We start from the raw sequence: 26,009 nt of genomic DNA, 5'->3' as shown, positions 1-26,009 counted from the left end.
AAGAATAAGGCATTTTCAGTAAAAAAAGATTTTTCTTTGTTTACCTGTGTAATCCACAAAAGCTTATGACATTAGGTCGTTGACAATTTTGGAATTGAACGTCCGTGTTCATTGATTGGTAATTAAGCTACGATAAGGTTAGTGACTGGCTAATCGCCACTCTGAATAATTGTATTTAGAGCGCGATTTTACCCCGAGTATGCCACAGCCTTAGCAGTTGATCCTGACACAAAGCTTCCCCTCTTTTTTCAGAGCTACGAAACACGGCGGTATCCGCGTAAAGGTCCACCCCCGAAGAAGACTCAACTATTTAATTATACAAAATTTAATATCGCCATTCTCATTAAATACATGTAGGAAGGAGTTTTCCGTCAAATGAAATGGTAAATTGGATGCAATTAGTATTCGCTCGAGGAAGGAAATTAGTAAGTACATAACTTTGCACAAAGGAGGAAGCTAAATCCAGAATAAGGCTAATGAATAAGCGCTCCCATTACGTAAGCAGCTTAAGGAGGTCGGAGATCACCATTCAGTGAAAACTTTTTTTTAACGTGATTTTGATCTAACGTGATTTTGATCTCCACACCAACGTTGTTCCCCAAGTTTTCTTTATGTTTTCTATATTTTTTCGCCTTTTTGTTTTCATGTTTGTGCTTTCGCTTACGAACTATATAATGAACCAGCGTCAATTTGGGACAGGATTAACAAATTAATGAGGTATATTTTATGCTAACGCTGAATTCTTTTGCTTATTTACTAGACACAATGGAATAATTAATAGAACTCATACATGGTGCATACGTATAACAAAATGTTTATGGGAAGGAATTAATCCTCTGTAGGGTGGGTGATAAGCTTTAATCTAGGCATGAGCTGTATTATTTTAAAAATTTTTATCCTTTTCAAGCAAGTTTGGATTCAATATCCGAAAGGGGTGTATCTAGTATTGTCAGGTTGAGTAAGCAACAGTTGACTGTCTAAATTGTGTCATCATAGTATTATTAACCCTTCTATTTAACATTGTACGAGGGCCATCCAGAAAGTAAGTTACGTTTTTCTTTTTTAATCGAGTTTTTATTGAAAAAAATTCAAACTTGCAGGAAATGTTTTTGACAATATGTATTATTTTTCCACATAATCTTCAGAAACCTCAATACACTTCGTATACCGAGAAATCAGCTTTGAAATCCCCTCCTCATAGAAGCTTCCCGCCACCACCTTGGTCCAGTTGGTGATTGCTTCTTTCACTTCCTCGTCACTTGTGAAACGTTCTCCAGCTAATCCCTCCTTCATTTTGGTGAACAGATGAAAGTCTGAAGGGGCCAAGTCGGGACTGTAAGGTGGATGGGTCAGAATATCCCAACCGAACTGATCCAAAAGTTCCGTAGTGGATCGAGCGACGTGAGGCCTTGCGTTGTCGTGGAGAAGGCACACACCAGGGGTCAGCATTCCTCTTCTTTTGTTTTGGATTGCCCGACGAAGCTTCTTCAGAGTCTCACAATACCGCGAGGCGTTAATTGTTTCTCCTTGAGGCAAGAAATCAATCAGGAGGATCCCTTTTTGGTCCCAGAAAACAGAGGCCATGATCTTCCTCGTGGACTTGACAACTTTGAATTTTTTCGCACTTGGGGAGGTGGTGTGTTTCCACTGCATGGATTGTCTTTTGTTCTCTGGGGTATAGTGCGACACCCAGGTTTCATCTCCAGTGACTATGGACTTGAGAAAAGGATCCCCTTCCATTCTGTAGCGGCCCAAAAATTCACGAGCTGCAGCCACTCGTTGTGACTTGTTCGGGCGTCAGCTCTCTCGGAACCCGTCGGGCGCAAACTTTTCGAAAATCGAGTTTTTCCGAGACAATCTCATGAATGATGGATCGTGAGATCTCAGGGAAACACTCATGGAGTTCGTCCACAGTGGAACGGCGATCTTCGCGTACAGCACTGTCGACTTTTGCCATAAGTTCGTCCGTGACTACTGAGGGTCTGCCTCTTCCACTTTCGGCCTCAAGTGAATGTCTTCCCGCCTTAAATTCACGAACCCATCTCCTCACCATTGATTCACTCATTACACCATCTCCATACACAGAAACAAGCTGTTGATAAATTTCAACCGATTTGAAACCACGGGCATGAAGAAATTGAATCACTCCGCGCACAACAACTCGAGACGGAACAGGCACCGAGGTGGCGGGACGCGACGTCGAGGACTCCATTTCAACGAGTTACTGTGACTCTGTTTTCAAGGCTACTGAGCCTATCTCCCTCTCATTCTATTCAGAAGATTCCCTTTTTTTGTACAATGTAGCTACATTTGTCAAAAAGTGCCTCTAGCGATCTACACACCAAAACGTAACTTACTTTCTGGATGGCCCTCGTATTAAACATAAAGGAACATGAAAGTGGACTTTATTTTTTGTTTAATCTCTGATTATGGTAAATAGCTCTTATTTTAAGCCTACGTACGCATACCATTGAAAAATGAGATAAAAATATATAATGTAGTATAGAAATTTCCTTAAAACTTTTTAAAATTTTTCAATAAACAATGGACCCAGAAAAAATTTAAATTTTAAATAAAATAAAAAAAATCAACAGTATCGCAAACTCTCAACTTAGAGTTTTTCACGGCAGCGAAAACAGCATGTTTGAGCATTCGAGGCAAATTGGTGCTTTGATCTCGAAACTCATTTCATATTATATTTTGCGGCTCCTAATATATATGCAGCTTGAACAATGTTTACGAACCACCAACTTTTCTTCTGTATCGTTGTTTCTTGGACCTGCTGATAGAGTGGTAGTGTCTTTATGGAGGATGCGTAGTATACCGATTCGTATATCACGTTGCAATTTCACATTGCTTTCACGACGTTCCACGTGTGGTCTCGTCAACTGTTCAGCCCTGTTTATTCAAAAACTTGAACCTACTTTCAATACTTTGTCCTTCTACATTGTGTTGTAAAATTCTTCATCGGGAATAGTGAGAGACAGATGACCAACGAAAGCGAATATTACGGAAATAACTCTTCCTCCTCGGTCTCCAGCGAATGCGAGATAAAAGTTTTTTTTTTAATCTTCTGATGAAAATTCTTTGTCTTCACTAAAATTTGAGGAAACAATATTTTGGGATGATGTATTCTGCTTATTGCTCACCGCATTTCTCTCTTCACATTCAGAATCGGCCGCACATTTGTCTTCCAAAACATGATCTAGCACAGTATCAGACTCCACATAGCTAAATTCGTCGTTCGGTAGGTTTTCGTAGTCTGACAGATCGTCCTCCAACCAATATCGCAATATAACCATCATTTAGGGCAATTTTAAACTAAAACAATGAATATTAAATAATTTAAGAAAAATCGCACAACCACCCAGCATGGGTGTCTCAGACCTGAGGTAGTAGTTTTTTTACTAACCCGTGACGAACGCGCGCACGTCTAACCCCGTCTAGTGGTTGCACGGCACTGAGGGACGAGAGGAAAAGGTGAAGGTACGAACACGTCAATACAAAACTGTGGTGCCGAAATATTTAAGATTACTTAATCTACTTAATCGCTGAGGTCTGTGAGACCCAAGGGTTAATGTGATCTACCGGGCAGATGAAGATGGGGATACGAGGAAGAAAATCCACTGGTGACTAAGAGAACTAGCATGGGATCAGAAAAAATGGAGAGATACATTGTACCAATCCTAACATTTTAATATTCGTGTTTGGTTGTGTATTTTGTCCAACACAAAGTCGAGCCACGCCACCTATTGGCGATGCCATGAACTTTCGAGTTTTCGATTTGTTATTGTTTTTTATCACTCCGCGAACGGGAGTGAATTTGTGTTGTGAGTGAGTCGTCCTGTGAACTTCCTAAGTGCATGTAATGATCCAAGAGCAACCCTGGGAGACGGAACTATCGGCCTGCCCGCGGCGTGACCGGATCGGTGAGTGGTATGCGCCAGCATGGCTCGACTTTGATCGAATAATTGTAATAGTAAGTCGTAACATACAGTCCACAATTCATATAATCACGTTCGAGAATGATCAAAATATCGGAATAATAAACTGCTACGGGTACCTGAGCGGATGCATTAATTAGTACATTACATGTCACTTGACTTCCATTACTCTTTGTTATCTTTGTGAAATCTTCATAACTGCATCATGTTGTCTGATTCTCTCCATCCTGCTTTGATAGCTTATTCTCAGTATTCCCCTGACCACTCGACCGTCATCCTCCCCACGGACGCTAGTACCTACATCAACCCAGGTTCCCTCTATCTAGCCTCCCCTTCATCTTCCCCGAAGTTTCTCCTTCTTCCCATCATGCACCATGAATATAACCATTCAATTTTCTCGATGGTGTCCTTGAAAAAAATACTAATATCAAACATCAGTTCCTAATATCCTACGGTTGGGGTGTCTGACATTATTTCCAGCCCTTATACATCGAGGCTGAAGAACGCAAGTTATCATTTTAAAAATGACAGGATTTGATGTAATAACGTCCAATGAAAATCAAAAAGACTTGTATTTATGATAATTTGGTGTTAAATATCCGTATGCCAAGCTAAAGGCTCTCGTAAAACAGTCGTGGGAAAATTAATATTCTCCGTAGAATGCCCAATCACGCAAGAGATATGGTGAGGGGAAAAATAAAAAGAAGACATTCTTATAAAATAGTCGTAATAATTCCATCATATTCCTCCTCAAGATTTCAATTTTGCAGTAAAAATGGTAATAATGAGACAATTTCACATTATCACATTCACGGCGTGTGAAGGAGAATGGGGTTAGGAATGACGGAATGCTGGACTCATAAGCGAGGAGAAGAAATATCTCGAAGAAATTCGTAAGAGACAGAGGATTTGGATGGAGGGAGTGGTGACCGGGGTTACAATTTTGAAATCCGTATTGTAGGTAAAAATATTCGGAAAACGGAGGAGGAGGAGGAGGAGGAAGAAAATAGGTTTCATAGATGGAATGAAAGCAAATATGCCTAAATGGGATTGGTAGGACACATTCAATTTGAGATGGGGGCAGGCGAGATTATTCGAAAATTGCTCCATGTAAATCCGCCTTAACTTGCAAAATACTCTTGATAACGATAATAATTTATCTGCACACGAGATGACATTTCATTTGGAGAGTTTAAATATCAACTTAGAAACAAATTAAGAAAAACCCATTATAACGTTAAATTGTAATTGCTATGAAACATCTCCCGTCTGACATTCTGAGAATTTGATGCTTAAAGGTCCAATGTTACACGTAAGGGTAAGAGATGAGGGAAGATTCTCATTTGATTAATTAAGAAAATGCGCTTTTCTAGTTTTTCCTTCTAATATTCCCCGGCTTTAAAAGACTTGACGGACAAGAGGTAATATCCTTCATTCCAAGGTTCTCCGAAAGAGGGCATACTATATAATATATTATAATAACAGTAATAAATTCTTTTTATATCGTATTTAATGATATAAATAAATATTTCTATACCTCGCAGGTAAATGACACTATGTCCGTTTTCCTAATTTTTCAGGAGAGAAGATTTAAGATTGTTTTAAAATTTAATAAGTAAATACTAGAAAGTTACATTACTATACCAATAACATTGTGGTATAAATATATTGTGAACTTCTTACCTAAACTTCAAGTAATCAGTGGGTAAATTTTAAAAATCTAAAAACTGCTCTCCTCAAAAATTACGGAAACGGACACTGTGTCTCTGACCTCATAGGTACAGATTTATAATATTAATAAATACATATTTATTCCTTATTTAAATTTTATTTCAATTTGTGTACAATTATATATATTAGTAGCTTATTATTGTTTATATATGCATATATATTATAATGCACTGCCTACCCTGAAACGTTTTAAATCGCGGATAAGCAACGGTCTCCTCCTAACAGTTCCTTCCTCCAACGATCCCGAATCGGAAGTCTTCCCTACATCCTTCCTCCACGCGTGAGCTAATCACTTCCCCTTCCGCGCCGAAACAAAAGCCCAGCACCTCTCAAGGACTGCCGGGACAGTCTGTTCCAACACGTTGTCTTAGATCAGGGAGTAGCCACGAATATCGTGGATCCCGAAGGAATAAAAATGCCAAGGTAATTAGCGTTAGGTACAGAGGATGGTCTCGTCCTTATTGGTAATCCCCCTGCCTGACTTAAATGGCACGCCGCTCTTTGGAGTAGGATCCTTGCGACAGGTGATGCCGCGTCATTATAGCTCCTTAGCCTCCCTCTTCAATGGGCACCTGATCGGAATTGAGTGGACAACCGATTGTTATTCCACGGGATGCTTCGTCGATCGATTTAATTGCGTTTGACACCCTTGTGATTGCGTGCATGGATGGCCGAAACATATTTTCGTCCTTGCTGCTCTGGCTATAAGCCCACTTCACGCGACACCCGATGCACCAAAAGGCTCTGAATGCTTTTCTTTATTTTTAAAATATTCTATCGACTAAGGTAGATTCCCATGGAATTCTTTAGAACCATTCTGGCAGCCTCCCCTTCCTTCGTACTTCCCTCTTCAATTCACAATAAGGACTGCCCCCTTTCATTCTATCTACAAACCCTATTCTTTTCCTTCCTCTCCCTCGTTTACCCAAAATTCTATCCTCTAGCACTGTTTTCAACATCCCCTACCCACTAAGTACTCGCTCCTTGCAAACCTTCTGCCTCCCCCGTACCTCATCTAAAAGTTGCCTCTCCTCACCCACCATGTTCAGCACTTCTTTGTTCCTCCTCCTCTCCCTCCACTTCAATTTCTCCATTCTTCCCCTCACCCACTTCTCGAATACCTCCAGTCTTCTCTCATCCTCCTTCCTCACTGTCCACGTTTCCGCTCCGTAAAGCGCTACGCTCCAGATCAAGCTATTCACTAACCTATTATTTAAATCTTACATAACGATCCTCTCATAAGCTCCTTCCTGTTCATGAACGCTTCCTTAGCCCATTCACGTATCTAAGGTAAAGGTATTTCCTCTCCCATGATCACCTCGCATCGCGATGCTTTTTATTAAGGTGTCCGAATGCCTCACCTGGATTTCAACCCAGTACTATTCGATCAGTAGGACATAGCTCATCCCACTGGGCCACCACGACCCCCCAAAACATACTCATACACAGAGTATAATAATATACATAGGTATAGTATACAAAATTTATATGAAATGAACAATACGGATCTGTTAACTGCGCAACTGACTTGCACCCTTAAAAATATATAGTTCGCCTCGTTGGTTGTCTTGATTGCCCGAAGTATATCTCTACGACCTTTGACATTCGTATTAGCCTTGGATATAAATTTGACGGGTATTTGGACGATATCACTGACTTTTATCTATTAATTTTTTATTTATTTTCATTGCCCTGAAAACAGCTCATTTAAGGCCTTTTACATCGGAGGAAATAACATGGACTTGGACTTGGGCATTCTTGAAAAACATTCTTGAAAAATTCACCTAAGGGTCGACACCTTTGTTGGTAAGATATTATTTTTGATATTCCTATGATCTCGACTGTAACCATACTAGATCAACAGTTGAATTTCCGTAAATAAAAGTATTTTTCTTTTTTCTTGTGTCCGAAAACCTAAGAATTGACACATTTCTCAATTATATTCAGCCTTTTTTATCTCGAAGTTTTCAATATTGAAACCCCACAAGGCAAATTTTAGATTTTGGTTTGGAGCCACATTGTGAGGTCAAAATATCAAAATTGTAAAATTTTACTTACACTCCACAAAACATGCGACCTTCTCTGATATGTATGCCAACTGCCATGAATATAGCTTGAGGAGAAGTGACTAAAATTGGAGGTCAAAAATGACACACGAGTAATGGGACATTCTGTACCTATAAAACGCATAAAACCCCTGCCGAGAACATTGTTAATTAGAGTAACTTCGGTAGCTCAGTGATCTGAGCATCTGCGGTCCATCGTTCGATTCCCGGTGAAATTTTCCATGTTTTCTCAGCCATCATTTCATCTCCACGCCACCGTAGTGTCATCGTCATGTGTTGAGTTCTTGTATCTTTGTTTAAACCTCTATCTGCACTTATGATTGAATATTCGCCAGTAGCGACGTTTGTGAATGTGAATTTGATATACTTTTAAATACATTCTCTGCTTCATTTTTCATTCTTTCAATTACACTCAAGACACTGATTGTACCGTTGCATCACAAATAGATGTGATTGATTCTTTCGAAAGCACCAAGATGCCGCAAACCAAACTTAATTGAAAAGTCGCAAGCTGGGGGGGGACACCAAATTGAGTTCATTTTGCTTTGCGACTCTCTTTTCACGAAAGCAATTTGTATCTTGTCGCGCTGCGGACATCTGGAATGGATGTGTAGCGGAGCGCTGTCCGCTACTCAGGACATGGATTCTTGGGGGAAACCCAGGAGGTGGGGGCGTGAAGCCCTCGACGGGAGAAGGGCTTTTGGGGCCCGTTGTAAAAGAGAGAGAATAAAGGAGTTGTGGTTTGAACCTCGAAGTGAGCGAACGTTATTTTGAATATCCTTCTCCAGCGAACCGGCGCTACATTGGCGCAGCCGGTAGGATTGTGTTCTTGATCCTGAGATTTTGCGTGCGGTTCGGCGGCGGCAGCCATGGCGGGTATGGTGATGCCGGAGAAGTTTAGTGGTGCGGAGGAGTGGGAAGACTGGGTCTTCCAATTTGAGACAGTGGCGGAAATAAATAAATGGCCTGAGGAGCAGAAGACGCTCTACCTGAGACTCTGCCTCACAGGAAACGCTCTCTCGGCGTTTCGTGATCTGCCGGAGGAAAACAGAGGGAGCTATGAAAAGGCGCGGGAGGCGTTGGGGCGGCGCTTCAACCCAAGGGAAGCGAGCGAGAAGGAAAAGGCGCGATTCGTCCAAAGGGCGCGCAACCCCGGAGAAGACATCGCCGCCTTTGCCACGGACCTCGGGCGCCTTGCTCGGCGCGCATACCCTTCCTGGCCCGAGGATGCGAGAAAGGCCGTAGTGCGCGACCGCTTCCTCGATGGGCTCGACGGGAACATTCGGGTGTGGGTGAAGCAGGCGAGACCTGCTAGCCTCGAGGAAGCAATCGGCGTTGCAATCGAGATGGAGGCAATCCATTTCGCCGAGTCATCCACCAGGGGAGTGAATGCGTTGGCGCCGGCGACGCTCGTCAGGTCACAGGATATCGGTGTGGGGAGTCGAGGGTGTGGTCGCGAGGACAGAGTGGAGGCCGCGTTGACACAGAACTCAGAGACAATGAGAGAGGTGTTGCAATTTCTACGAGGGATGGTTATGTCGAGTGGTGAGGACCACGGCCCCGCTCCCGCTCCGGAGAGGCGGCGCCCTAATTCCAGTGTGAGGCGCAGAGATCGGCCGCGCTGTTGGATGTGCGGCGAGGAGGGCCATCTGAGGGCCGAATGCCCACGGCTTTCCTTCTCGGGAAACGATGGGAGGCCGAGGAGACGGTAACCTTCTCGGCCGCAGACGGAAAAGGAAACCGAGACACTACTTCACCGCTCGAGGGCGTCGGAGGACGCGGAGTAAAGGAAATTTGGACAATTTTGTCCGAGTCAGTGCCCCTGGTGCGCGGATCCGTTTCGGGGATCCCCGTCGAGATACTAATAGACACGGGAGCGGCAGTGTCACTGATATCGGAAGAAATATGGAGCCGCACCGAAAATTCGGGGAAAATCATAACAGACAATGTGACACTAATAACGGCGAATGGGGAGCCATTACGGGTGCTTGGGAAGGGTGAAGTGATACTTAAGATCGGAGGGGAAGAGTTCTCTCATGATGTGCTCATCGCCCCGCGCCTATCGAAGGGATGCCTCCTGGGTGCCGATTTTCTGCGAGCACATCAGTGTGACGTGGCTTTTTCCCGGAATTGCATTCTTCTCCGCGGAAAAGCGGTGCCTTTTCTCTCAAGTGAGGGAAAGTGCGAGTGGGGCTGCGCAGTGACGTTGAAGGAGAACGTTGTTCTTCCTCCTCACCACGAAGTGGTAGTGGAGTGTTTGGTGAGCTCGGACCCGGGGTTCAAAGAAAAAGTGGGGATAATCGAGCCAAACCCAAAACTTTTAGAGCGTTATGGCGTTTTCGGTGCGCGGATTTTGCATAACGTGAAGGATACGGTGAATATGCTTTTCCTGAATCCCTTGGGAGAGACAGTGACTCTATACAAAGACACGAAAGTGGGCGTATTGCACGAGTGCTGTGGAGAACAAGTGGAAACATGTCAAAAGCCCGTTTTTAGTCTGGAGAACGCGCATCTCCCCCCAGCATCTTCCCTCTTTGACTTAAACTGTGCCGATATTAGTGAAGCGGAAATAGAGGAACTCAAAACAGTGTTGAATGAGTTTTCAGATGTGTGCTCTCGAGGACCCTACGACTTAGGGCGTACAAACATTCTTAAGCACACAATAGAGACTAGGGATGTGTCCCCGATTCGGCAACCTCCCAGGAGATTGCCAATCCACAGACGCGGAGAAGTGCGACGAATCGTAGAGGAAATGATGAGGGACGATATAATCGAAGAATCATCATCTCCTTGGAGTTCACCGATCGTTCTTGTGACAAAGAAAGACGGATCGACGCGATTTTGTGTTGATTATAGGCGTCTGAATTCCGTGACTCACAAAGATGCTTATCCCCTCCCCCGCATGGACGACATTCTCGATTCGCTCGCCGGCGCAACAGCTTTCTCCACAATAGATATGGCGTCAGGATACTGGCAGTGCGAGGTCGCGGAAGCTGATCGAGAAAAGACAGCCTTTACCACTGGTGACGGTCTATATCAGTTTAAAGTGCTGCCCTTCGGATTGTGCAACGGACCCAGTACATTCCAAAGACTAATGGACCTAGTGCTCGCGGGTGCACAGTGGAGGTCTTGTTTGGTGTACTTGGATGACGTCATAATTTTTGGAAGGGATTTTAGGGAGCACGTAGAAAGGCTAACAGATGTGTTGATACGCCTAAGGAAGGCGGGACTGAAAATTAAGCCTGAGAAGTGCCAAATCATGAAACCATCTGTGAAATTTTTAGGCCATATAGTCTCCAAAAATGGTGTCGCGACGGATCCTAATAAAATTGCCGCGATCACACAATGGCGATCTCCAGCATCCCTTGAGGAGCTTAGGGCGTTCCTAGGAACTGTATCTTACTACAGGCGGTTTATTAGAGACTTTTCACAGATAGCCTGCCCCCTACACAGGTTGACCGAGAAGCATGCCTTATTTAAATGGAGTGCAGAATGTGAAGACGCCTTTCAGACTCTTAAGCGAAAGCTAACGTGTTCACCGATTTTGGCCTTCCCGCGGTTGGACTGCGAATTTACGCTCGACTGTGACGCTAGCGGGATGGGTATCGGGGCCGTACTCAGCCAGAGACAGGAAGGCGAGGAAAGGGTTGTGGCCTATTACAGTCGGACGCTCTCACGTGCCGAAAAACAATATTGTGTGACGAGGCGTGAACTTTTGGCGGTAGTCAATTCTACCCGCCATTTTCGCCAATATTTATTAGGCAAACGGTTTGTGGTGCGCACCGATCATAATTCCCTACAGTGGTTGAGATCGTTTCGAGAACCGGAAGGACAAGTTGCTCGCTGGCTTGAGCAATTGTCGGAGTATGACTTTTTAGTGGTGCATCGGCCGGGAAACAAACATGGAAATGCCGACGGTTTATCCCGGTCTGTTTGTAAACAGTGCGCTCGGGGAGAGGGGGAGCTGATTTCAGCGGAAATCGACGCCGTCTTAGAGGCCCCCAGTGAAAGCGTGAGAGACAGACAAAGCAAAGACCCCGTGCTGAGAAGGGTAATGGAAGCACTCGAAGCAGGAATTCGGCCGTCCGAGGGAGAGAGGAGGGGTGACTGCCCGAGGGCGAAGGCTTTGTGGACACAATGGGATAGACTAGTGTTTAAGGATGGGGCTCTCTTTCGAAGGTGGGAAGAAGAAGGAAGGGACGCCTTCCGTCTCCAGATAATTGTGCCTGCTGAGGCTAGGGACGAAATTCTTCGGGCTTTGCACGATTCGCCCGTCGGAGGCCATTTAGGGTATGAGAAAACTCTAGGTAAAGTGAGAGAGCGCTACTATTGGCCCGGATACACAAAAGACGTGGAAATTTGGTGCCGCACGTGTGAAGATTGTTCGCGTCGGAAATCCCCGCCTCACCAGCAACGAGCACCACTGGGTCATTGCCCGACGGGAGGACCGATGGAAAGGATTTCCATGGACATTTTAGGACCACTTCCTCAAACAAAGTTGGGAAATAAATATATATTGGTGGTCGCTGATGAGTTCACCAAGTGGACCGAAGCGTATGCCATGCATAACCAAGAGGCGGAAACAGTGGCGCATCATGTTAAGGGCTTCGTGTGCAGGTGGGGAGTGCCACGGGAAATCCATACTGATCAAGGACGCCAATTCGAATCCCGCCTCTTCCAAGAGATGTGTAAAGTGATTGGGGCGGTAAAAACAAGAACATCACCCTACCACCCACAGTCGGACGGCCAAGTCGAGCGGTTCAATAGAACATTATTAGCTATGTTGAGCCAGTGGACGGATATGGAATCCGAATGGGATGAGCATTTGGATTCCGTCATGCTAGCCTATCGGTCGGCCAAACACAGCAGCACAGGATTTACACCTTATTTTCTTATGTTTGGCAGAGAAGTGCGCCTTCCCATTGAGTTAGAGTGGGGGATCCCTGACGTGCAGAGGGGGGTGGCGAAAGAAGGCGACTTTGTGAGACGCTTGCGAGAGAGCCTCGAGAAAGCCCATGATCTCGCACGGCAGAGGCTTGGGTCGGCCCACCTCCGGCAAAAAGAACAATACGACCGCCGTTGTCACGGTGCACCCTTTGAGGAAGGGGATAGGGTATGGCTCCACGATCCCGCTACGGCAAGAGGGAAGTGTCGCAAATTCCATCGCCCCTGGACGGGTCCTTTCCAAATCATACGGAAATTGTCCGAGGTCACGTACCGAGTGAAGAAGGTGGATAATCCTCGCCGCCGCCTAGTGGTACACTTCAACCGACTCAAAAGGTGGGAGGAAAGACCGGGAGGAGACACGGAAAAGGAATGTGAGAATACGGACGGAGTTGAAGAGACAAAAGATGGGCCAAGAGAGGCCGAGACAGCGAGGGAAAAACCGGTCGTCCGCGGAGGGGGTGGATGGAAGTTTTTCTCCATTCCACCAACACAGGAGGGCCAAGCGACTCCGGCAGCGAGAGAGGAGCCACCAGCTGAAGCGGTTATTGAGCCGACCATGCGATATCCCAGACGGGTGACAAGGGAGCCAGAAAGGTTTCAAGCCGGGCTCTGAGGAAGGAGTAATTCCGGGGGGGTGGTCTCTTTTCTTTTCGTTTCAGAGGTAAGGAGATAAAGGCGCCAACTTTCCGAGATCCGAGGACAGCGAAGGTTCCAGCTATGCTGACCGTCGCGAGGGCGCGACGCCTTTGAAAGGAGGGGGCAGTGTAGCGGAGCGCTGTCCGCTACTCAGGACATGGATTCTTGGGGGAAACCCAGGAGGTGGGGGCGTGAAGCCCTCGACGGGAGAAGGGCTTTTGGGGCCCGTTGTAAAAGAGAGAGAATAAAGGAGTTGTGGTTTGAACCTCGAAGTGAGCGAACGTTATTTTGAATATCCTTCTCCAGCGAACCGGCGCTACAGATGTATATGACCATGAGAGGCAAAGTTGTTCGGCTCAGGACTCAATCGAAATGGCGCTGGCCTGTCTTCGCCAAGGGAACGCCTACGCCCGGAAACATTATATCCAGACCGGGTTGCACCTCTGCCGAACGCCACCGACTTCGTTTATCGCTGTTTTAGGAATTGCACTTTCACTACAAGGATTTATGTCAGGATGACTTAAAAATAAACGCATGTTTGGATTTGAATAAATAATGTGGTCATGACCATACATTTCGCATACGTTTCAGAGTTTTCATTAATCTTCATGAGAGATTTTTGTGTTGTTTATAGCCATGGAGTCAGGGTTTTTAACAATTGTAACTTGAAGATATTTCCATTGTTAAGTGTTACTATTTCATGCATATAAATTTGCAATTAACTTTTCTCATCTGCGGCTCAAACAAAGATTTTTGCAGTAGAGTTGCTCATAATAGTTAATGCACCCGACTTTACGGTCAAACGTGGTCGTATCGTAACTAATGCGTTGCTCAGTTTGCAAAGTAAGAATATTCCATTGCCCTAGTCGTTTTTCCTAACTATTCGTTCAGCTTGCGAATTAAGAAGATTGCATTGTCTTCTGTACGTAATACAGTTGTATTTTCATCAATGTAATCCTTTCCGTTGTGCGATTGATGTTGATTCGACGATGATGCTTTCCATTTATTGTCACATTCGCTGCGGTAACGGAGATTTTTGAATCCCTAGTTCAGCGCAAACCAAGTAGCTATATGAGAGTCATAAATAATAATTTGTGAACGTCCTGATGCATCCGGCGGCGGAACCTGTGAGGTCAACTGTTACCCTCCACTTTCGATTCCACCACGATCCTTCCACACGACGAACGGACCCATTGTTATCGTTATCTGCTTTAGTTTTATTTAGTACCGACACCTGGGGCAACTTTGCCTCAAAATTCACGTTTTTCTCACTGAATCCCAAATAATTGCGACCTTAAACAATTTAATAGTTTTATTTTCGATTCTATACACTTCCTACGACTATAACCAATGCCACAAATGAGTTTTGACACACTTGTGGACTCATATCCAGTAGGTATACGAATTCTTAATCTTAAGTTAAAGTTACCTGCACAAGGTAAAATTTTGGTCCAACTATCAAATTTATCAACAACATGTTGAAAATATTAAATTTGAATTACATTTGGCTGATAGTACTCCATATGGTTTGTTTTTAACTACACTGTGTTAATATTTACATGGAAAAATAAGTATTGGGTAATTCATAATGTTTGTACAAATAAAAAAAAGGAAAACAGTTTTTAATCAGGAGCAGAATTTATTGGCATTAGTTTAACAGTTATGGTGCAGAGAATCTTTTTCCAAATTTGGGCTTACGTTGCCCTTAAGCTCTAAAGTTGCTCCAGATTACGGTAGTTCAGGAGAAAGAGACATCGGATATCACTTATGCATACATAAAAGAGGATGTAAGTTTGTCTGTCTACTCTGTGTTTCCATACAGCTGCACTAATTGCGACCAAAGTAAGTACATTTGTGCATCTCATGCTCTCAAACTCCGTAGTACTACTTTCGGTTGCGTTCGACGTGTCATTCGCGTCGTTTTCTCATTAGCGTTTGTTACGTCACGTCATACAACTTCTGTGGTTGGACATCCTGGCGGTTAGGCACACATCTTGACACAATCATAGAGGAAACATTAAAATCCTGCAAAAATGTGACCATGAATTCCATGTTCCAAATTCGCGATTCTCTGGGTGCCAGTGGCGGATCTAAGGGCTATAGCCTCCCCTTTACAAGCTTCCCTATTTACATGCTTGTTATGTTACAATCCAGTGGCAGATCCAGAGAGGAGATAGGGGGGCTATTTATTCTATAGCATAGTGATAGTCTATCTTGATAGATTATGTAATAAAGGGTAAGCTATACGTAGGGTAAGTATGAAAATCTTAATGATCTTGTTGGCGTTTTTCAAGATTAACACCTATTAAATACTTGATATTGTAAGATTGAGTTATTGTGTTTTGTATTAAAGATAAAATATAGGCCGCCTTTGGCTATCAAATTTACATGGATGAAATTTTAATATTTTTCGGACCCCCGCTACTGCTGAAAGATTACCCCAACTTAGCCCCCCCTTGTTCTATCCTGGATCCGTCTCTGCTGGGAACTATTCTTCCCGAGCAACGCCGGGTGACCTGCTAGTACATTTATAATGCTCGTATGAAATCTCTTTCGCCTGCCGACTTCTCAAAGACTCTTTCCCTTGCTGGTCCCCCTCTTCATTTCTCTCTCTCTGCTCCATCTATAATCTCCTTTCGCGCTACGCCCTGAGTTCGTGTACCGGTTGCCGCAACCGCGCCTCCGATAGGATTCTCACGTGCGTCGTCGTCCGCAACAAGCGAGGGCTGATTTACCGACTAGGCGGACTTTTTACGGGCAGGAATTCCCGCGCGCGCGGGAAAATCGGCACGGCCCAAGAACTCCTGCGTTCGTTCTAAGTCCGTCCTTTCGGGAGCCGCGGGAGGCAGGGTTTGGGCGTCTCTCGCCGCGGGCACGTACCCAGTCCGATGAAACTGAGAAGGAATTGGGAATCGAACGTAGATTTTGGTCATTGGGTCCAAGAGGGAAACTCTCCACGTGGGAGACGGTCGTGGTAGACGCGCCGGTCACGTTTCGGGGCATAATTCCCTTGGTTGAAGTAATACCGGCGCAGGGTGGTGGTGAGGAATGGCAAGAATTTTTCCACGACCGGTACAAACGAGATCGGAGAAATAAAAACGAGAGTCCCCCAAAAGGGAAAGAATTCGTTACAAACCCTTCAACCTTCGAATTTGGCGAAATATAACTTTTCTCTAGATGAAAAGGGCAGCTACGTTGAGGCATGAATTTTTTTTAAAACTCAAGTACCCAGCTTTGCAGCTATCTGCTGAGAGTGTCACATATTATTTGTTGCTAGCAAGTAAAAATTGAGATAAAGCCATTTCGCAGATTCACTTAAGTAGTAACGGGGATGTAGGTAGGGTTTAGGGCGGTTTTGGGGACTTTCTGCTTGTTCGAGGGCGTAGGCAATCCCAAAGGGATGTCAGCAATTCATTATTTGTGCAGTGAAAAGATTTTGAAAAACGTATTAATAATGATTTAAAAGTGGAAAACAAAGGGTTTAACTTTGAGTCTTTTCTGTTTTTTTTGTTACAAATGAACCACGGGGAACATACGATTTTTCTAATATAAAAGGGCCGCAAAATAGGTGGAGTCATGTGTGGAGTCACACTTCAGCACTGCTTACTCCCAATTAAACCCATTACCATGAATGAATTAGCAGAGCTCTTAGGTATTTATCACGAACATTTTCAAAAATTTGTTTATAAAATTACCAAACGTATTTCAAGAGTAGTGAGTATTACATCGTGATTTCCGAGGGGAAAAATATATTTCAACAAAAGTAACCGGTAAAATATGAAAAGCGTCTGCCAAGAGTGGACTGAGAGTCTTATCTGAATAGTAATTGTGATAATTACTTGAATAGATAAAATATTATAGGGTTATAAAATTTTAAACGGGGAATGACCGTTGTAGCTAAAATTTGATCTCTCTATAGGATAGTGCAATGGATTAAATAGCATCAAGTTTCTGGGCAGTTACATTGAGATCGAGATCACAATTACCTTACTGAATGAAATTTGCGTGCCTTAGAAAGGAAATTTACCTTCTACCAAATCAAATCGTAATGCAAGTCCAAAGGGGTGCTGGTGTCTTCACTGAGTAAATCATCCGGCGTGCATTCGAGCAGCTTCGAATATTAAGTTTGCTGCTTATTAAATTATCAATGTGCACCAGCAAAAGCGGAAGTGTTTTCGCAATTAACCAAAGACTGAGGACGACTACCCCCTCTCAGAACCCACCTGCCAGTGTTCAAAAGTATATATCTAATTATATCATTTCGTGAGTTGTTAATTATTCGATACACTGTCGTATTTATTTCAGATTGCGAGCTTGGAATTCACCTAAAAGACTAGGGGATAGGAGTGTAGAAGTAGATTCTGTAGAGTTTTTTAATCAGAGGAGACACGCTACTAGGCCTAATGGCAGCAGTCCCAACGGCCGCGAGGTCACCCATTGGATGCCATCTGCTGAGGGATGCGATACATAATCTGCTCGGGTGGTATGGAATTTGGAGGTGACCAGCAGCTTAAGTCATTTGCGCCATGAGGGAAGGATATGGAGGGAAGGGTGGAGAGAAACCCGGCGTCGGCTTTAGCCAACTCATAACTTGAGGCGCCAAGGGGATCACGGCTCAACGTTCCATCCGACGGACGAAGTGCTGCACTTGAAGTGCCCTCCACAAATCATACAAGTAGTGATTGGTCAGCCTCTGAAAAATCTCTTGGGATTTCAACCCGGACCATCTGGATGGGAATCCAGCACTCTAGCCGCCATACCATCTGCTTTGGTGATGCAACATTTGGGCGGGGTACTTCCACACGCCATCCCAGAGGCAGAAAAGGAGGAAAGAGCACATGAAGAATTTTCCTTATGCGGTGGTGTCCCTTATGCCGAAGCCATTTCTCAACCGACAAACCCTGCCCTGGCAATTTATCATTTGCCTCGCGAAACTTTTTAAGGAAAGGATAAACGGCGAGGATTCGCATATGAATCACTGGAAGAGGATGGGCCGAAAGCATACATTCGTAGCGAGAGAAACTCACTCCAAACAGGTTTCCGAGGCGGCGGAAGATGAAAAACTAGAAGCGACGGTAGAGCGAGCACATGCTCGCAAATCCAATTTGATATACTGGCCTTCCTATTTCTGGATTTATGAAGCATGATAAACTCTATATGGATGACAGTACAAAGCGTCCGCAAACATTTTTCCGACAAATTGACCGACGTCATGAAGGATTAGGCTTTGATGGATTCACGAGCACTTATTTCTCTATTAGATCGTGAAATGTGACTGGTTGACATAAAGTATTACTATTGGCAGAGCAAGAAGAAGAGGTAGCAACCATATTATAAATAAAGTAAATTAGAATATGGATCAATGGTTTGGGCGCCATATTCCAAAAAATACATTGAAGAGATTGAAAAAATTCAAAAGAGATTCATTAGGTACTTGTATTATATTTGTTTCAATATTACCCCGCTCAAGATAATTATGTACCGTAAAAACGCTTGTTGAAACTGTTTGACTGTCAAAGTTTAGAAAAGAGAAGGCATGTTAAAGATCTCATGCATTTATTTGGCATTATAAATGTTGGTGAATGCCAGTTTTGTTTGGCGAGTTTAAATTTTTATGCTTCACAAGTTAATTTGAGGCCCAAATATTTGTTTTACTTAAAATATGCGAAACATGACTATGCAAAAAATTTACCATTACGTAGAATGTGTAAGACATAATAAATATTGTAATGGACATAATTTGTTTCAGCAAAGAAATGATTATTGTAAGGCTGTAATATTGTGAATGAACTATAAAGGCTAAATTTGATGTGTTATATTAAAAAAAAACTGGGATTGTATTTTTGTATTATGTTAATATATTTTCTATCAATTGTGTTTTCCAGTAATTATATTGTTGGGAAAACAATAAAAACCAATAAATAAATAAATAAAATAAATAAATTATGAGGTACATACATTGTGTTTGAGGAGAAATCTGTAATGATTCAGGACGTGGTATGGGAGAGCATTTTTTTCCTTAAGGCACAGAAATCACCTCCCTTTGTAAAATCTAAATTATTTCATGCTGACGCTCAGGAACATGTCTACGCTACGCCCAGACTTTGTTATTGATAGCACTGATAAATGAAGTGATCAGCGACTTGAAAAACTAAAAGAATTATATTTTCACGAGAGTATACGTCAAAGGTGAATAAAGGTAGGAGACAAAATTTTAAATTCCAAAAATTACTTTGTACTTTTGGGGATAACAGGAAAGTTAAAAAATACAAGGAAAACTTGACTTTGCAACCTACCAATTGAATTGTTCTTAATGCAACTTATTTTGAGACCATGGCCAAGGATAGCACTATACACTTATGTAGAAAAGATGTACCTATAAAGATATATCGCATCGTTCAATTCATTGCTAGCAGGTCGAATTTTGACTTGCAGTTACCAAGGGGCTTGAGGAAATAACATTATGTGAATTAAATGAGCATAATATTTCAATATAAAATACACTTTTTTATAAAAGCAAGGTTTTTATCGCGAACCAAAAAGAATAAGATAAATTTTCTATTGGCCTGAAATAGTCTCTAAATAAATTGCTTCATGTACGTACAACGAAAAACGTTGGGTAAATGTTCTACTGTAATTACATTTCAATTGATGTTAGGTATAAATTGAGTGTCATAGTGGAGCATGCGTCCAACGTCTATTGTTACATGTAAAGTAATTTATTGAAAGACTCTCACATGCCCACAGAAAATTCATTCTTATTCTTTTTAGTTCGCGAGAAATACATTGATTTTTATAAAAATATTTTGATATTACTATTCTTCTTTTCATTTTTATATCAATATTGTAATCTATGAGTTTTTTATGCTTGGATCCTAAATTTACAATGCAATAATCTAGAAACTTTTGATAATAATAGCAGAAATTTCTACGTGACAACCGTACTCCTTCATTTTAATGATCGCAGCGCCGTCATAGGATTTTGATGGCCATGTTTTTGAACTGATATCTATATTGAATTTTAAAATTTGAATAATAAGCGAGACATATTTGCAATCATAATAAAAACGTTAGAATATTGCATTGTCATCTGGTTCTGAGTTATCCAGCAAATTTCAGCTTGATAGCCAATCGGAAAGAAGGTTAAAATTGAGTTTCAAGATTTTTACCCGGACAAGGCGGCAAACAAGCAACAAAGAGAGCTCAGAGAAACTTAAAAAAAACGTAAATTTTTATACCACTGCACATGCAAATATGTAAAAAATATTAACCGTCCAAACATAGCTATTTTCAAAATTATTCCTTGGTTTACGCCAAATCGATTTATCACTGAATGATAAAGCAGTTTCTCATTTTTCTAATCGCCTACCTCGCCCATGAATCGTGCGACACTTCCAATAATAATTCTCAGGGAAAAATATGATCAACATAAGGGAAAAATTAAGGCCATCATAACACAAAAATAGATGGGTGAGGTACGGAAAGACAAATATGTCAATGGAAATTATGAATCATGGCTTGTGTTATAAATTTGCCGATAATCTGGGTAGCTTTCTCATGGAGTATTTTTAAGTCCAGAAAATTCGTTCCGTAATGACGGTTGGTCACCAGAGCGAAGTCGTCTCCAGGATTTGAAGCAGACGGAATAAATTACTTTCCACGTTCATTTCAGCGTGCTGGGAACGTATCGTGAAAGAATGAACAGCATGCGTTGTAGGACAAAATCCATCGTTATGAAATTTTTCTTTCATATTCCCACGACGCGTTCACTTTCTAGAGAATTCACTTCAATATGGCTAGGATTTATACCTTGGAAACATCTCCGTCGGATAATTCACACCAGGAACGATGGAAAAAGTATTTATAAAAAAGAATGGTGGCGTGGATAAGCTCAATTGATTTTTTTGGACTAATATTTCAGTTGTACTATACAAATGCATTTCAATTAAATTTATTCTTACCTTCAAGGTTCGAAATTCAATTTAGGTTGTCCATTTACCATTTATTTCCGAAAGCTTTAAACTCAACGGATAACATTCGCAACGATGCAGAATTCCGTAGCGGAAGATGAAATATTGATAAATGTTAAGGATAAATGGAGAGCGAGGAAACATACAGTTGAAGATGACTATCTGAACTATTTTCATTTGTATAACTGTTTCTTTAATTGCATCTTCTAGAGGCCATCGGATTATATCTTTTGTTTCCATTGACCCTGAGGTGATATTGAATTTGCTTTAGGACTTTCACTTTTTAAGGCCAACTTTTATTTCTGATGGAAGCTTCCTGTCTTAATTATTCGCTATCTTAAGTAATCATGATGAAGTTTTACTTCTAACCTCTTACTTGTTTGAGGAAATAATACTAAGGTACCAAAGTGGGGGAAAATATTTTTATTCCCATCCATGTACCCAGAAGTGGAGCGATTATTTTTCAGCTGATGAATTCATGAATACCCGACCTTGGACAGAGATTCCATTGTGCTCATGACATAGGCCCATTTTTAATTTATGCCATCAATCGAAACACATAAAATATTCACACAAAAATTTCTTCCAAGGGCAAGACTGCAGTATAGCGCGTGGAAGGTTACGAGAATTCTGACCTCAATAGCACCGCTGATCAACGCTGCAGGGACTGCCTGCAACGCTAGACTCACTTCATTTCATTAATGATATGCAAAATCTCATAAAATAAAATAATTTAAAAAATATTTTCAACAATGATAATCATTTTCATATAAATTAATTAACCATTATAAATAAATGAACGTAATACACAAAGTCAAATATTTAGAAGCTCTGCATTTACTATCCCACTGACCTCACTTTGACCCTGCTCAAAGACCAATGACTTAATTAAAAAAACCCTAGGCGAGGTGTACGGAGTTGCAATTAATATTTACGTATGCCATTAGCATTACCTCAATAGAAAACGATTGTTTACTAAAATTTAAATTATCGGTCTAAATTTCTCTGCGAGATAAGCATCGCATCGTTCAATTAAATTTTCGTTGGCAGTTTGTAATTCAGACTTTCAGTCGCTATTTGGTTAGAGGAAATAATTAAGTGGATTAATCTTATATCACCTCATGAACTGTGGCAGCAATGGAATCGATTAAGAATTACCAAATTAATTAAGTTGAATACCTTGAATCACGAAAAAATGAATATAAGAAAATATATTTATCATGTGCCAACGTTATAATACTCTTTATGGAAATAAATTGAAATTTTTGCCCCGAGCGAATAAATTGAGATCAAATTCCAGAATTATCAATAAATATAAATTAATATGCATATAAACTGCACTTAATTTTGACATTCTAAAAATAAATTCATATGACATTTACTAATCCTTATAATTGATTTTTTTGCCCTTATTAAATATAAATAGAATAATTAAGCCTACGATCCTATTTAATACCACCTATAATTTGTAAAGGATTCAATTCACTGAAATTTCCTGATTTCAGAAAATACCTAAACATAAAATATTACTGACCCCAACACAGCATGTTTGCCTTAACAGTGGGTCATTTCATTAATTACTTTGCCACGGCATTCAACTTTCTCGTTTTTGGAATCTGATCTCGCCTTAATGGATTCTGCCAGACTAAGAAACAGGTGTCCAATCTTTTGCTCGTGGGTATTCACTTCACTGGAATTACGCAAGGTACATATGCATTTTTCAGTTCAAATGGCCGCTTTCATTCCTATCAAGTATGCATATTGGAAAACGATTACATGGTTATAAATGCAGCAGTCAACGCCCCTATGAAAATAGGCTCATGCAACACAAAGGACCACGTTTAGTAATAGAATGGCCAAAGGTATGAAACACAGCAGAGCAATTTTTCTCTGGTGAGCACGCGAGGAGAATTAAAAAAATACAAATTGCTGCTGTGCTACGCAATGAATCAATGGGGCATTTCTTAGTGAGAAAGGAGATGCAAAGATGACCTGATAATTTACGCATGACCGGCTTAATTTCAAGCTAAATTACATTAATTGTGACAGTGTTACATTACATTTACTTAAATAGAAATTTTAACAGGCATCGAATTTCATCATGCAATGATTCACCATCAGATTTGAAAAGTAGCATGTAATATTTGGTGGTGAAGAATAAGATTGTGCCGAAAACATTACAATGTATATCTTTAAGTAGGTCATTTAAAAAAAAAACTTCAAATAAAGATTGGGGTTTTGAACTTTATTGCCATTTTCAGGTGAACATGACATTGAGAAATTCAAATTGAAAATAGAAGCTATCAGCGCAATGATTGAAGGATTTTGTTCCCCTTTACCACCTTCCTTTTGATTTTTATTCACTGCACGATATGTCAAGTGGGTAGATGGTGTTATGATCAAGAGCATTGAGAAGGACGGATATAGGACTTTGTGTATGGCATTACTCTGCGCTGTAGCTTCATGATAGCCTGATGAAAATAACTTTGAAATTAGTCCATCCTTTATTTGAATCCGGCCTGAGCTTCGGTGTACGAAGGGGAATTGAAAAGTAAGGTCATCACAACTCACAAGAAAAAGCAATTGTATTTATGGGGTGAAAGTAATGTTGGCAAAAAGTACTTATGTTGAGAAGCTTATTCGTGAAAGTAATTTGAAATATGTTTATTATCCTGATGTCGGAAAGTTTGCATACCAAGGTCTTATGCCGCAATATTATAAAGTTGTTTTATTTGAGGAATTTGATATTAGGTATCATGTTAGTGGAATGTTGAAACGATTGTTGGAAGGGAAAGAGTTTTTGCCTCCAGTGAAATGTGAGAATGGTCGTGTTATTAAGTTTACTGGTTTAGCTGCTCATCATGGACGTTTTCCCGTCCATTAGAAAACTCCCGGCACCATCTCCGCACGTTTTTGATGGCCATACACTTCTTACCATATACTTCCACTAACTGGTGACGAATTTCTATCGGGGAAAACATTTTCGCTTTCAAAAATGGAATGACTTAGCTTGCGTAGTTCGCACCTGACGGGCGAGCTAAGCGGGAGCTTCATCCTTAACGACTGCTACACGGCGACTAAATGACCTAAGGTAACGTGGTTTTAAATTTTAGAATATGAACCAAGGAATGCAGTGCTGTGGTCAAATTTCTCCTAGCAAATTCCGTTCGGAAATAGCGTCGTTGGAGACCTTACTTTTCAATACACCTTCGTAGTATGCCATTATCAGGGTACATAATGCTCGGTGGAATACCCTTACATGAACCTATAGCTGGGGCGAGGTTAGTATTATTTTGCATTTTGGGAAGTACAATTTTCAGCTACGCCCACTGCCTGATATAATATAATATCAAAATTTTCCACCTAAGAGCATTGCGAAGGCACGAAAGAGTTGCAAATCGAGTCCCGGTCAAGGCTCTGCTGTTCGCATTCCACGTTCGTACAAATCGGCCACCTTGATCGTCTTACATGTTTCACTTTTTTTGATAAAACGGAACCCGATTTGATTCCTACGAGCAGGTAGGAACGGGGTAGGAAACGCATTGATTGTTTTTACTTTCAGATCCCAATCTCCTTCGCTGGCGGCGATGTAATGTTAAGGCCTCTTACGATGATTGACATGAGAGGACGCTAAACGTCCATTGTCGTCCTATATATTTTCCGCGAACATGTGCGTGTGCAATTCGTTGCGGCATTGTTTTCCCATGATTGTTGCTTCGGCTTCTATCGGTTCGACCTAAATATCGAACCGGGTCGAAATGACTCCGCTCCTTCGACTGCATTCGAGTTAGTATATACTGTCGATAATACTCTATTTCATGGGTTTGTTTCGCTTGCGTCCCCGACGGGGATACCTTAGTAATTCGTGCAGTTAATCACGTCGGTAACCTCGCAAAGCGGAGCTCCAAAAAGTTTCACAGACCTGTGAGTGACGTGTGGGAATTGGGTTTACGGCGATGGACGGTCTAAGACGCTGGACGCTGTAACCACGTGGCTCCAAACTAATGAGATATCCCTGCCCTTTCATTTATCCCTCTTATAACAATAATGGCATTGTCACTGTTACACCCTTAGGCTATGGGGAAATCTAATTTAGTCACGGAACGCGACGTTGAAATTAATCGACGAAAAAGTCACGTGATCGCCACTTTTGACACCCCGCAGAACAGCTGACCTGGATGCAAATTGGGGAGAATAAAGGTACATATATTGAATTAAATGGTAGTAGCCAACCCTAACATAAGTGAAACATAAGTCTTCAGTGGTGTTTCAAATTTTGTCATATATTCTCGAAAAAGTTATTCGAATTAATCAGTTTTTCATAAGAAGGACAATCTAGAAGTACACGAGGAGATCCTTTTAATGGACCATTGATACACATTTAGTAATAATCCGAAACTACCTTGGGATACTGGTATAAATATTTTTTTGGGACATTTAGGCATAATTGTAAAAAATGTTGAAAACGAAGATGTAGTGATAATAATCAAGCTCAAATATAGACTCCGTTATCCAATTTGCGGCTATAAATGACACGTGAAAGACCATATGTAATATCATGGCGAATAAAATCTGAATAATGCACAAGAGTATGCAGGCAAAGAGGAAGGCGTATTATTAGGTAGGAAAACAATAAGAACAGATATTATTGAAAAGCAGCACAAGGGTAGGGTGTATTCAGAGCTAAAGAATTAAATCCTACATATGACTCGTCC

The 26,009-nt window shown here is 41.7% G+C and overlaps 1 protein-coding gene across 1 annotated transcript in view; it reads right to left on the bottom strand.

Moving 5' to 3' along the window:
- LOC124162456 overlaps nt 1-26,009 on the bottom strand; it is a 204,982-nt gene that overhangs the window by 39,764 nt on the left and 139,209 nt on the right. The window lies entirely within an intron of this gene.

The sequence above is a fragment of the Ischnura elegans genome, chromosome 7, assembly GCF_921293095.1.
Source record: "Ischnura elegans chromosome 7, ioIscEleg1.1, whole genome shotgun sequence".
Lineage (NCBI taxonomy): Eukaryota > Metazoa > Arthropoda > Insecta > Odonata > Coenagrionidae > Ischnura > Ischnura elegans.
The sequence above is the reverse complement of the archived record's forward strand: the minus strand, read 5'-3'. Positions and strand labels throughout refer to the sequence as shown.